Below are 13,022 nucleotides of genomic sequence, written 5' to 3' on the forward strand. Positions count from 1 at the left end.
AAATATTTTGCCCCTTTTTATACCATTTTGCATTTTATATTTAAATCAGTATGGATTTAGATTTAGAGTACTGGTATTTTTGAGTTATGAAAGGTGACAAAATTAACTTGTAGAAGAAGGGGTGGGATCCTGACAGCTCAGATGTGGTGATGAGGCCACTTAGTGTTTTGTGTGCTCAGTGGTAGTCTGCCTTAATCGAATGTGGAAGACTGAGACTTAGGAACAAACAGTAGGAATAAATATGTAAAATTGACTTTTAAATGATAGCAGTTTCCTTGTAAGTGACTGAAAATTTGCCTCTGTTGGAATCCTAGCTTAAAACATTTTTAAGCTTCCTTCATTTACATTTTGGTTATACTTAAAAATAAAGGGAAATAAACATACAAAAAGTTCATACTTTGATTTTTTTTTTCTCCATAAAATCTTAGGTTAGTTGGATTTTTCTAAGTCAGCATAAAATTTTTCATTTTAGAAATCAAATTGTGACTCAATGTCAGTTTGACAGAATTACTCAAATTAAATCTGTGTGTATTAAAGATAGGCAGAGATTTTCCTTAGATTGAGTATATTGCTTGTCTTTCAGAGAACACATGGCAAGTTCAAAAATAAAGCTCCAGGGCTCATCCTCGCAGGAGGTAATGTAAAGACATTTGCTGTCATTGAACACTGGGATCTTGTTAAAGGAACTTTAAGTAACATGTTTTCAGCTGCTGTACTGTTCACACGGTTATTTTTTATCAAATGGAATTGTTCTAGGAGAAGTAATCTATCCACAGAACCTACTCTACACACCAGGCACAGAATACACACCTTTGAAAGGGAAGGATAGAGTTTGTTGGTGTTTTTGATCTTTAATTAGAACAACTTTTTATTTTGAAATAATTCTAGGTACACAGTTAAGTTATAAAGTTAGTAAAGAGTTGTAAAATCTCTATTCGGCATCCTTGATACTAACATTTTAGACATTCATTGTAAAGTGATCCAAATTCAAGAATCAACATTGACTTACTACATTACAGACTTCCACCATTTTCCCACAACCCAGTGCTACATTTAATTACATTGTACTCCCTTAGTCTACTTGTGATGGTTTCTCACTCTTTCTTTGTTGTTCTTGACTTTGATACTATGGTTACATGTTCTGTAGAATGTTATTCAATTAGAATTTCTCTCTGTTTTCCATAATTAGGTTGAACTTACAAATTTTGGGAAAGAATACCACAGAAGTCACAGGCCTTTCATAGCACCTGATATCAGGGGTGATGTTACCTTGGTCACTTGATTGTGGTGGTGTCTGCCAGATTTCCCCATTGTAAAGTTAATGTTTTTCTCTTAATAAATATTTTGGGGAAAATATTTTGAGGCTCCTTAAATGTTCTGTTGTTGTTTGTGGTGGTATTGGGCATTGCACTCACGGCCTTATTCTTGCTGGACAGGCATTTTACCTCCTGAGCCACACCTCCCAGCCCCTTTTGCTTTGGCTTTTTCAAATAAGGCATCAAATTTTTGCTCAGGCTGGCCTGTACTATGATCCTCCCATTTATACCTCCCATGTAGCTATTAAGACAGACATTGCTACCACACCCAGCTTTTTGTTGAGTGAGATAAGGTCTTGCTAACTGTTGCCCAGGCTGCCTCAGACTGTCATCCTACTCATCTCTGTCTCAGTACCTAGGATTACATGTTTTAACCCTAAATTTTGGATAGAATTCCACTCGTGTTCTAGTCCTCTCACAGTAGTAGACACTGCTGTGACTGTGGTGTTCAGTGATGATTCTCTTTACCTCGCTCTGTGTACACTTACTGATTATAGTTCTCCTCTAGGAAGAGTAGCAGTCCTTCCCCACATCTGTTTATTTAATCATGTACCTACAGCTCTGGGAACTCAAGAATACTTACTCCATTCTCTGGGATACAATCACTACTGTTACTTATTTTGGTGCTCACATTGTCCCAACTTTGGCACTGGGAGCACTTTTACATTTGTTTCCTTGTTTTTTTTTAATGCAATTTGTGACTCTATAAGATACTCCAAATTCATTTGTGTTTTTCTCTTTATCCCCCCCTCAAATGCCCCTATTCTGCAAGGAACCCAGGTCTGTATTACTGAAGAATAGTATTTAGAAACTAGTGTCTGGACACGAGGTATGCTCATTTCTACTGGGTTATCATTGCTCTTAGGCCTTTAACTGTCAGAACTAAGAAATGTATGTATGTATCTGTACTTACCCACATACATACACACTTCTGTGTTCACTTGTGTGCCTACTGTCTGTCTGTACATTGTAAAGTCAGGGCTGGAGAGATGGCCCAGTTGGTAGAATGATTGCCTAGCATGCCAGAGGCCCTGCGTTCCATCCCCAGTACTTCCCCACTCCACTTCAGCATGCAGAGATTATTCTAGCACTCCTATTTTGCTCGTTTGTAACCTATCTCTCCACAGTAGGAAACTGACTCATTACCTGCAGTATTGATACATATCTGTCATATATGTATAGAATTGCTAGGACATGTCTTGTGAGAAGCAAATTTACCAAGTGTGATACAGTGCTTATGTGCCCTTCTTTTTGTCTCGATTCTCACAGTGTGCCACAAAATGCTCTGTTCCAAAGTCAGATAAGTTAGTTCTTTTTCCATAGCCTGTTTAGTCTGCTGTGTGATTCATTTATACCATGATTAGATTATTTGTCACTATTTGGATTTCATCTCGGGTCCCTAACAGCTTGGCTATTTGTTTTTAATTTGCATGCTGTAAGATTCACTCTGTGTACAGCTCTGTGGGTTTTGGAAAATGCATAATATCATGTATCTACTGACAACAGTTCCAGGACTCCCAAATTCCCCTGTGTTGCTACTTTGCAGTCAACCCTCTCCCACTCCAACCTGGTGTCCCTTTAGTTAGCCTTTTCCAGCACTGCAGAGCCTCTGAGGGTGATCTCTCACTTAGCAGAACGCACTTTGGTTTTTGCCATGTCTTATTCTAGCCTGTGTTTGTCCCACTGTTTGTTCATTGCCTGCTGGAGGACACCTGGGTTGTTTCCAGTTGGGCCGTCATAAATATAGCTGTCACAGATGTTTATGTATACGGTTTGGGGTGTGGGTGTGGACATGCGGATAAATGTTTCGCTTGGGTAAATAGGAGTGGGATTACAGACTTTTTTTTTTTTTGCAGTACTAGGTATCAAACCCAGGACCTAGTGCAACCAAGGCAGGTTAGGTCAGTGCTCTGCCACTTGAACCATGCCCTGCCTGGTCCTTTTGCTTTTCATTTATTTTTTAAAAATTTATTCCTATTATGCAATACTGAGGTTTGAACTCAGGGCCTCACACTTGCTAGGCAGGCACTCTACCACTTGAGCCACGCCCACAGCCCTTTTTTGCCTTAGTTATTTTTCAGACAGGGTCTCACACTTTTGCCTGGGGTCAGCCTCAGATGGCGATCTTCATACCCAAGGCCTCCCATAGCCTCCCACCCAGCTGATACCACTGGTACACGCCATCATGCCTGGCTTATTGATTGAGATGAGATCTTGCTAACTTTTTGCTCAGGCTAGCCTCAAACAGCAGTCCTCCCAGTCTCTACCCCCTGTAGCTGGAATTACAGGCATGATCCAAGACACCCGGCTTGAACCTTCTTATAAGTACGTGTTTGACTTTGTAAGAAGCTGCCACGTGTTTCTCCAACCATGCATACAGTTGTGCAATCCACCACTAATGTGGGGTACTCCTACTACTCTGGATCCTTCTCAGCCTGGGCATTGCCAACTTGCTTTTGCAAGCTTACAGTGCATGCGTAGTGGTAGGTCCTGGTTTTGATTTGAAGTTCCCTAATGAGTAATGACGCTGAGTGCCTCTTCATGTATCATCCACAGCCGTTTGCGAACGAGCAGGTGGCCTCTTACTTCCCTGATTCTTCCTTTTATGGTCAACCAGGTCAGTACAGTCTTTCCACTGTTGTTTTCATTGAGTGAGGTGCCATTATCCCTAACTCTGTGGCTGTACTTTAAAGTGCACATTTCCATATAGAAGTTTTGATTATCTGTGCTTATTATAAGAGAATGTGTTAGAATTTTTATGTAGCTGGATATTACATGTTGTCTAAACTAGATCATGTTATAGCAATCTAATGAGACATTATACCCCTGACTGAAGAAACACGGAAGACAAGGGGATACATTATATGTTCTGCTGGTGCTGAGAATTGGCTTTGGGTTGACAAATGTCACCTTAGAAAAACAGTTTGAGGGTCAGGTGAGATCTTTCCCCTTTGACAGTCAAATGAACAAACCTGTTACTTTCTTGGGGTGTCTGTCAGGATACACAATCTTTAGAATGTGGTTACAACTAGACAGATAGTATTAGGCAAAAGAGATTAGCAATGAATGCTTTTAAACATGGGCCACTCGACATAAATATTTAAGCTGCCAGCATAGGGCTGGGGTGTGGCTCAAGCAGTGAGCACCTGCCTAGCAAGTCTGAGGACCTGAGTTCAAACCTCAGCACCGCCAATGAAATAAATAAACCAACAGCTTAAAATACTTCAGTATATAGCTTCATTGAGCCAAAAATGGAGGATTACTCATCACTGCCTTTCTTGTGCATCAAAGACTACTGCTAAATAGCTTGTATTCCAAAGCTGAACAGAATTTTTAACAGAAAGGTTTTATCAGAATAGAACAGAGACATACCATTTTAATGAGGGACGTTTACCCTATTTGAGCCTTATGCTTGCTGTTTCTTTCTTGTCAAGATCTGTATTCCATCTACTAGGATATCTGTGGGGGTGCCACTTTTGTCTGCTGTGTCAAGCCCTTTTAGGAACTTACTGTGTTACAGGAGCTGTTACGCTTAAACTGGGAGATGCTAGATGCCTTAAAGGATAGTGTTCCTGTTGTATCATTTAGACAATTACTTGATTCTGTTGACAATTGTTCTTAATTAAGCCGTTCCTTATCTCATTAGGAGGAAACCAACCTAAGCAACATTTTATTTATATATTCAGATTCTGAAAATAACATTTGTATTAGAAGTCTTCTCAAATGAGGTGACTTTCTTACCTGCTTTAAAATGAGCATATTTTCTTAAATGTCCTACTCGATAATGTGATTACATCACTGATACTTATGTTCTTACTATGATGGTGGCAGTCATTAATTTAAACCAGCCAGTTTTAATCCAGCCTTTTTATAGTGACTGCTCTAGTCACTGTACATATATTATCCTACCTTCTTAGGCCCTGTTTATAAGTGTAGATGAGATGTAATGAAGATGAACACTGTTTACCTAGCCTCACATAAGGAAAAAGTAGTGTATCTCTATATATTTACTTATAGTTAATGATAATTAAGTTTTACTGGAAATAAAAATCACCTGTAAGTACATTGACTTATAATACATAAGAGAGAATGCATTTCTTTCTTCCCTGTTCCTGAAAAGCAGGAGGAATGAAGGGAGTGTAGATTTTGCTTGTTTTAAGGTCGTGATGGCACCCCAGTTCTTAAAAAACCTGCAGAGGACTAGAGGGGAGCTTTGTAACTCAGTCGCGTGTGCTTTGGAACATGCACATGCATCTAGTCAAGTGGCAGCTGTGATCCCTTGTGTGTTTAGGACAGTAACAGTGTAACCGTCACCTTAGTTGTCCATATCTAAAATGGAGGATTAAGAAAGGATGGAGCTGAACTCTTGAGCAGTGTTCTCGGGTCAACTCTGACTCAGGTGCTTTGTTTCCCATATTATTTCATTTAATCTTCACAATTAGCTCACAAGGTAAGTATGATTATCCATATTTTACAGATAAAGAAAAACATATCCACAAAGTAGCACAGCTAATAGCAGTGGAGTTGGAATTTGAACCTTTGTCTTCTGCAAGTGCACATTCTTATCCACCACACTGCATTGCTTCTCCTAAGATTAGAAAAGCAGTGGAAATTATTACAACTTTTCTCTGAACTTTAAGCCTGTGGGAAGGAAATGGGTACTTTTTCCTCAGTCTAAAGGGGCTTCACTTTTGAAGGTACTTTTCTAAGAGGACTGCATCTAATACCCTGCGAGGGCTCTTGAATGACAATGACAGTTAATAGTTTGATTGAAACAAAGATCATCTGTGAATCACAAAGAATAGACGTGTGCTTTGCTGTCAGCAGTCAGCACATTCCTCTCAAAAGTTCAACCCGTGCAGTTGGGGTTGTGACTTGATGACAGAGCCCTTGCTCGCATGGACAAGGCCCTCCATAAGCAAGCACCCCATAAGACAAATGTAACCTCTTCATATGTTCAGTACCTTTTGATAGTCTAATTAAATTCTTAGAAATGTAATATTTGTAAAACAAACTTGTACAGCTGCAAATAATGTTTTAAACTGTTTTGTCAATAAACTCATTTTATGGTAGACCAATAAACTCCATTTCTACAATGATTAAAGCACCTTTATCTTAATGATATCTTACCCTGGAGTGATGTTATACTGTTAAGATTAATGACTTTACATACAGTTGTAAGTTTGAAGAGTTTTTCTTATCATTTCTGTTACATTTGCAGCTTTATTACAAACTTACTATAAATTCATCTGTAGACCAGGCATTAGTTGTTTAATATTTATTTCTATCTTACTAATATAAATCAATAAACAGAAGATAATTCAAATATAATGAAATTGTAAGGAAAACTCTTGGTATATAAAAGCAGTTGGGCTATGTTTTGTTTAAAAAGGTGATAAATGTTAGAAAACATCCAGCAATTCAGTATTTCTTTGTAGCATTCTATGGTAAAGCACGTGGCAGTTTTGCGTGGGGTGCTTTCATGGCATTACTTGAAAATTGCTTGTATTTATGTGTCTTTGGATGTTGCAGTAGTAAGTTACAAGGGAAACACAACTTAGTGTTCACAAAGAGTCAAGTTTACAGTGTCGGTGCAGCCAAAACTCATTGTATGACTTGAACAAGTCATTAAACTTTAGATCTTACATTGGGTTTTTTTGACCATAGTAAAGTAGTTGGTTCCTAAGATTATTTTCAGCTCTTTGAATCTTTTTGTTGTTTCTAATTTTTGTGTGTGAGTGTTAAAATACATATACCATAGCCAGGCATGATGGTACCTGCCTGTAATTTCCAGCCACCAGGGAGGTAGAGGAAAGATGACTACAGGTTCAGTTTGACCTACTTAGCACAGCCATGTCCCTCCCAAAATACATATAACATGAAATTTACTGTCTTTTGGGGGAGCGATACTGGGGTTTGAGCTCAAAACCTTGCACTTACAGGCAGGCGTGCTACCATTTGAGCCATGCCCCCAGCCCCTTATTACTTTAGGTTATTTTTCATATAGGGCTTCATGTTTTTGCCTGGGGCAGCCTCAGACTGCAGTCCTGTGGCCTTCCAGGTTACTACAATGACAGGCCCATGCCATGGTGTCCGCTTACTAACTGCAGTGGAGTCTTGGTAATGTTTTGCTGGGACTGGCCTCTAACTTTGATCCTCCTGATCTCCACCTCCCAAATAACTGGGATTATAGTATGAGCCATCATGCCTAGCTGAAATTTACAATTTTAACTGTTTTTTTTAGTGTACAGCCCAGTTCTGTCAAATCCATTCATGATGCTGTATACCATCTCCATAACTTTTCATGTTGTAAAGCTGAAACTTTGCAACTCCCTAGAAATTTCCCCCAGCCCCTGACAACCACCATTCTTCTGTCTGTCTCTATGGTTTTGACTACAAAATAAGTACTTCAGGGGAATGGAATCATAAATCATACAGTGCTGTGGTTTTGTGATTGGCTTATTTCACTTAGTATAATGTCCTTAAAATTCATCCATATTGTGGTATGCATAAGAATTCTCTAAAAAAAGGAGCAATGATATTCCATTGTGTGCATTTGCTATGTTTGTTATCCATTCGTCTGTCTGTGGCACACGGGTTGCTGTCGTGTTTTAGCTGTTGCAAGTGCTGCTGCTATGCACATGAGTGTGCCGATGCATCTTTGGGGAATATACTAAGAAACAGAATTGTTAGGTCATAGGGTACGTCTGGTTTTTAATTTTCTGAGGAACCTCACCTTAGGCTGTGGGTGTCTTAATCTGTCCTACTTGGAGTTCAGTGTTTCTTCTATGCTTGTATTCATGTCTTCTGTCAAAATAGGGAGATTTGGGGCTATTTCTTCCAACAGTCTCTCTGCCCCTTTATCTCTCTTCTTCTGAAACCCCCAAAATGTGTATATGGATCACTTGATGGTGGTGTCCAACTGGTCCCTTAAAATCCACTCAGCTCCCTCACGCATTCTTCTTTCTGTTTCTTAGAGTCAGAATTAGCCATTCAAGGGGGCTTTGCCCTCAAGATTTAATCACTCATTATTAAAGGCAAGATATATATATATATATAGATACAGATATATAGATATCACCTTTTTTAGGAGGTGATTTAGTCTTGAGGACAGAGCCCTCTTGAAAGGGATTATTGGCCTTAGAAAGGGCTGAGGACCTAGCTAGGCCTGTGGCCTTTCACCATGTGAGGACAGTGTTCAAGGCTACATAAAATGGTCACACATAGTAGAATGGTGGCGGGCAAAGGCTGACGATGGGGAGAATGGGAAGCTGCTATTTAGTTGGTATGAAGTTTGAGTTATACACGAGGAAAAGCTTTGGAAAGCTCCTGTGTAACATTATGCTCAGAGTTAGCAAATTCTGTACTTTACACTTAAATTTTTGAGAGGGTAAAAAAAAAATTGCAAAAATTAATGTTCCCATTCATATTTGCTACATTTTCTACTTTTAAAAACATATTCAGTATATCCATGTAGTGAAGATTAAGCACACAGGATAAATATATTCAGAACTAATTTTGAAAAAAATGCAGTATCTAACATGTAAATTTATTAGTGCTCTGCATCTGATAAAAAATTAGCAGACTTGCAAAGTTTTAGGATCCTTAGCCAGGATGAAAATCAACCAATAAGAAGAGAGAAGTGCCACTTACGATGGAATTAGCAGACAAAGACATTAAAGCAGCTATTGTAAATGTACTCCATATGTTCAAGGAAGTAGAGGAAAATACGAACGTGCTGAGGAGAGAGACGGAAGTTATTTATGAAAAAGAGACCCAAATAGAACTTTTAGGGTTGAAAAATACAGTACCTGAAATGAAAATATAGTATCTGAGATGAAATGAACAGATTAGATGCTAAAAGAGAAAGGTGAGCTAAAACCTGACGATACAGCAGTTAGCATCTATCCAAAATGAAATATCAGGAGAAAAAATACTTGGGAAAAAGTAAAATACTGTATCACTGGACTATGGGCAGCATCAAGAAACTTGACACAAGTTTTAGAAGGAGATAGGAAGACAGGAAAATATTTCAAGAAAGAGCAGACAAATATTTACCAAGTTTAATGAAAGCTGTAATTATGCTCACAGGTTATAGAGGTTCACAAAAACAGCAGAAGAACTGTGAAAACAGCCATACCAAGGCACAAAGGGCAGGTTGCTGAAACCAATGGCAATGAAAAAATTCTCAAAAGCAGCCAGAGGAAAAGAATGATGCCTTATATAACAGATAAATCTATACAGATTGCTTCAGACTTCTTGTCAGAAACTATGCATGCCACAAGACAGTGATCCCTGCTTCAATCTGAAACTCTGTCATCCCCCCACCCCCAAAAAAGATCTTTCCAAAATGAAAGCAAAACAAAAACATTTTTGGATAAACAACAGCTAAGAGAATTTGTCACCAGTAACCTGCACTACAAGAAGTGTTAAAAGCAGGTATTTAGGCAGAATAGCAATTACCAGATGGAGATTTGAATCTACCAAAGGAAAGGATAGAGCACTGGAACAGATAATAGGAGCGTGGTACAGAAGCTTTCACCCTTTTCTTGAGGTCTTTGAAGAGTTTTTAAAAATCAAGAACAAAAATATATATGGGATTAGCAACAAATAGAAGCTTTTTTTTTTTTTGAAGAATTATAGCTAATAAGCTAGTCATGGACATAAAATGTAGTCATAAAAACTACTCACGGCTGGCGGAGTGGCTCAAGTGGTAGAGTGCCTGCTTAGCAGCAAACGTGAGGCCTTGAGTTCAAACCCTGTACCATCATCAAAAAAAAAAAAGACTTGATTAAATTTTGAAAGAAAAGAAAGATTTCTGTAAGGAACTCACTTTGAATACAAAGACACAGGTTAAAAGTAACCAAGGAAAGGCGGTACAGTGTGACACTAATTAAAGGAAGTTCAAGCCTAATAATAGCAGATGAGGTTGATTTCAGAAGAAGAAATATGGGGGCAGCCCCAAAGATGGGTTAGTTCACCAAGAGGATAGGACAGTGCAGATTGCGCAGGCATCTGTCTAGTAGCAACTTGAAAAGGGACGAAGGAAAATCAGAACCGAAAGGCAGCAGGTCAAGTGTTACAGCTGAAGACTTCAGTGTTTCTATTAACTGAGTGACTCAGTTCATCCACAAGAGGCATGATCATCTCTGTTGTTTAATGTTTTCTTTCTCAATGGGAGTTGCTCTCTCATCAACCCAAAGATTACTTCTCCCAGCCCCGATTATCAAAATAACATTGAGTTGCGCTGAGGGGGTGGCTCAAGTGGTAGAGCACATGCCTAGCAAGTATGAAGCCCTGAGTTCAAACCCCAGCACTGCAAAAAAAAAAAAAAAAATATATATATATATATATATATATATAGCATTGACTTGTACAATCTGGGCAGGTGCCATGCTGTTGGAACAAATTCCCTCCACATGCTTGCTTAAAACGACCCAGATTTGTTTTACAGTCCTGGAGATCAGAAATCCAAAATGGGTTTCACTGGACTGAAATCGAGATGTCCGGCTGTATTCCTTCAGGGGGCTCTAGAGACATTGTTCCTTGGTTTCCAGCTTCCAGAGGCTGACTGCATTCCTTCGCTCATGGCCCCCTTCTCAAGAAGTGAAAAGGGGCACGAGATGCCTATAGATACAGATAGATGTAAATTTATCAAGTGGACAGAACCGCTTTTTGGGTTATCCATACATGACCATGAAAGTAAGTTTTTGAAAAAGAAAAATATTATCAAGAATTCAAATCTGCTTTGTAATTCAAACCAAAACCAGCCTTTCTTTCTGGTGTTCTATTCAGAGTGAGTGAGTAGAGAGTGAGACATACTGTTATTTAAATTTTTGAAGACAGATATCCAAATTTTACCAAGTTTTTTTAAACAGCAAGGAATTTATTTTGCTACATATTATTTCTTGTCCAGCCTTCTTTAAAAATCACGTATCAACTGAGTTGATGTAATATTCCCTGATCACTTGGAACATACTCAGTAAATGCCTCCATTTTGTTGTTCTGTTTTGTCTGATCTCTAACTCTTGAAATATCTTCAGTATTTTCCTATGTCCCTATGAGCTATTTATTCCCCACTCTAGTTATTTTGGATATAGGGTCTCACTTTTTACCCAGGTGGGCCTGGACTATTATCCTCCTATTTTACACTTCCCACAGTGGCTGGGGTGAGTAGTAGGTGAGAGCCACCATGCCCAGCTTTTTCATTGATAATGGGATCTTGTGAACCTTTTTTGCCTGGGTTGACCTAGAGCCACGATCCTCCTGATCTTAGTCTCTCAAGTAGGATTAAGGCATGAGCCACCATGCCCAACTTGAGCTTTTTATATAAACCTTTAGATGGAGTAAAGAAGGCTTTTTTTTTTTAATGGTTATAGTTTTTTGTTTCTTTGTTTTGTTGGTTGATTGTTTTTTTGACACAGGGTCTTGCTGTGAAGCCAGTCTTCAACTTGGCTCAGGTGCCTCTACCACCTGAGTGCTAGGATTACAGGGCATGCCTCTATACCCAGCTATCAGGCTGTTGTTCTCTTTTATTTGCAAGAAAATAACATACTTCTCATTGTTCGAGCTGGAGGATAACTTTGTTTAGTCTGTAGATGGCTCAAGTCACTAATAACAGTCTTAGCGTAGTTATGTTAGAACAGTCACTAATGCTTTTCTAACAGCAGCTGTGGCTGCTCCAGAAATCACCATATGCTCTTAGTGATTGGTGATATTTCCAGGCAACAGCTCCTAAGATGAGGTGTATGATATTGTATTATATTGCAAAATGTTTTCTAGGAAAAAATACATTCTTGTTCACTTGTTAAAATGGGTTGGTATAACTCCCTGAATTGTGTGTGTGTGTCTGTACTCATGTGTCCATTTTCCTTCCTCCTGGGCTTAGTTGTCATGAAAGTGGGAACCAGGGAGTTGTGCTCTATCTTACTCTACCAACTGTCTTAACAAGTTCAGGTATTTGGAGCAGGCCCATTGCTTCTAACTACTGTTGGTGGATGTGAGTTTGAGCTCTTTTGCACTCTTAAACTAGTGGCTATTTTTTATGGGGCGAATAACAGTGTTTAGGACAGCAGGGTGGAGTTTATTCAGATGTGTACCAGGAATAGTTCTACTGTTATTTAGAAAGAAGCCAATACTGGTGTTGTTCAGGCTCTTTGGAGAGGGTCTATTCACATATGGTTTCTCCCTCCAGGAGTTTATTTTCTGATAAAAATGCAGTGGCAAAGGCACATAACAAATTTCATGCTTGAGAGTCACCAGCTTTCAATTAGCCTAAAATCAAAGACGAGTCGAGAGTGTTTCTGACTGGCAGCAGACGTGCCTGTGGGGAGGAGCAGCAGACAGTAAGAAGGTGATAGAAAGTTCACAATTGAAAAGTCACTTTATAACAGTGTAAGGAAGGAATCACTTACTTTACTTGGATTATTGAAGACTGTGAAGTATCTGTGGATGTTTTAGGACATTTCCTATTTTTTCTGGAAAGGTGGGAAGGTGTAAAATTTTGAATCATCTTAAGGAGCTCCTTACAAAAAAAAAGTATGTTAAAGTTGGAATATTTAACTTTTGGGTGCTCTATAACCAAGAGTTTTAGGTCTAACATACATGAAAAGCATGCAAAGGATTTCATACGATTCCCCAATGTCTTGAAGCTGACTTCCTCAGTTACTTCTTGTGAATGAGGTGGAAAAATGAGAAATCAAAATT

General features: G+C 38.9%; 1 protein-coding gene across 5 annotated transcripts in view; it reads left to right on the forward strand.

The window, feature by feature from the left end:
* Positions 1-13,022, forward strand: part of Glce (glucuronic acid epimerase) — a 75,610-nt gene that overhangs the window by 36,760 nt on the left and 25,828 nt on the right. For 2 of the 5 annotated variants that reach the window (XM_074061775.1, XM_074061774.1), the window contains one exon: positions 584-635. The exons of the other annotated variants lie outside the window; for them this stretch is intronic. The gene's annotated coding sequence lies outside the window, so the exon portion shown is untranslated. The remainder of the gene's footprint in view (positions 1-583; positions 636-13,022) is intronic. 5 annotated transcript variants of the gene reach the window in all.

Source organism: Castor canadensis, chromosome 19, assembly GCF_047511655.1.
Source record: "Castor canadensis chromosome 19, mCasCan1.hap1v2, whole genome shotgun sequence".
Taxonomy (NCBI): domain Eukaryota; kingdom Metazoa; phylum Chordata; class Mammalia; order Rodentia; family Castoridae; genus Castor; species Castor canadensis.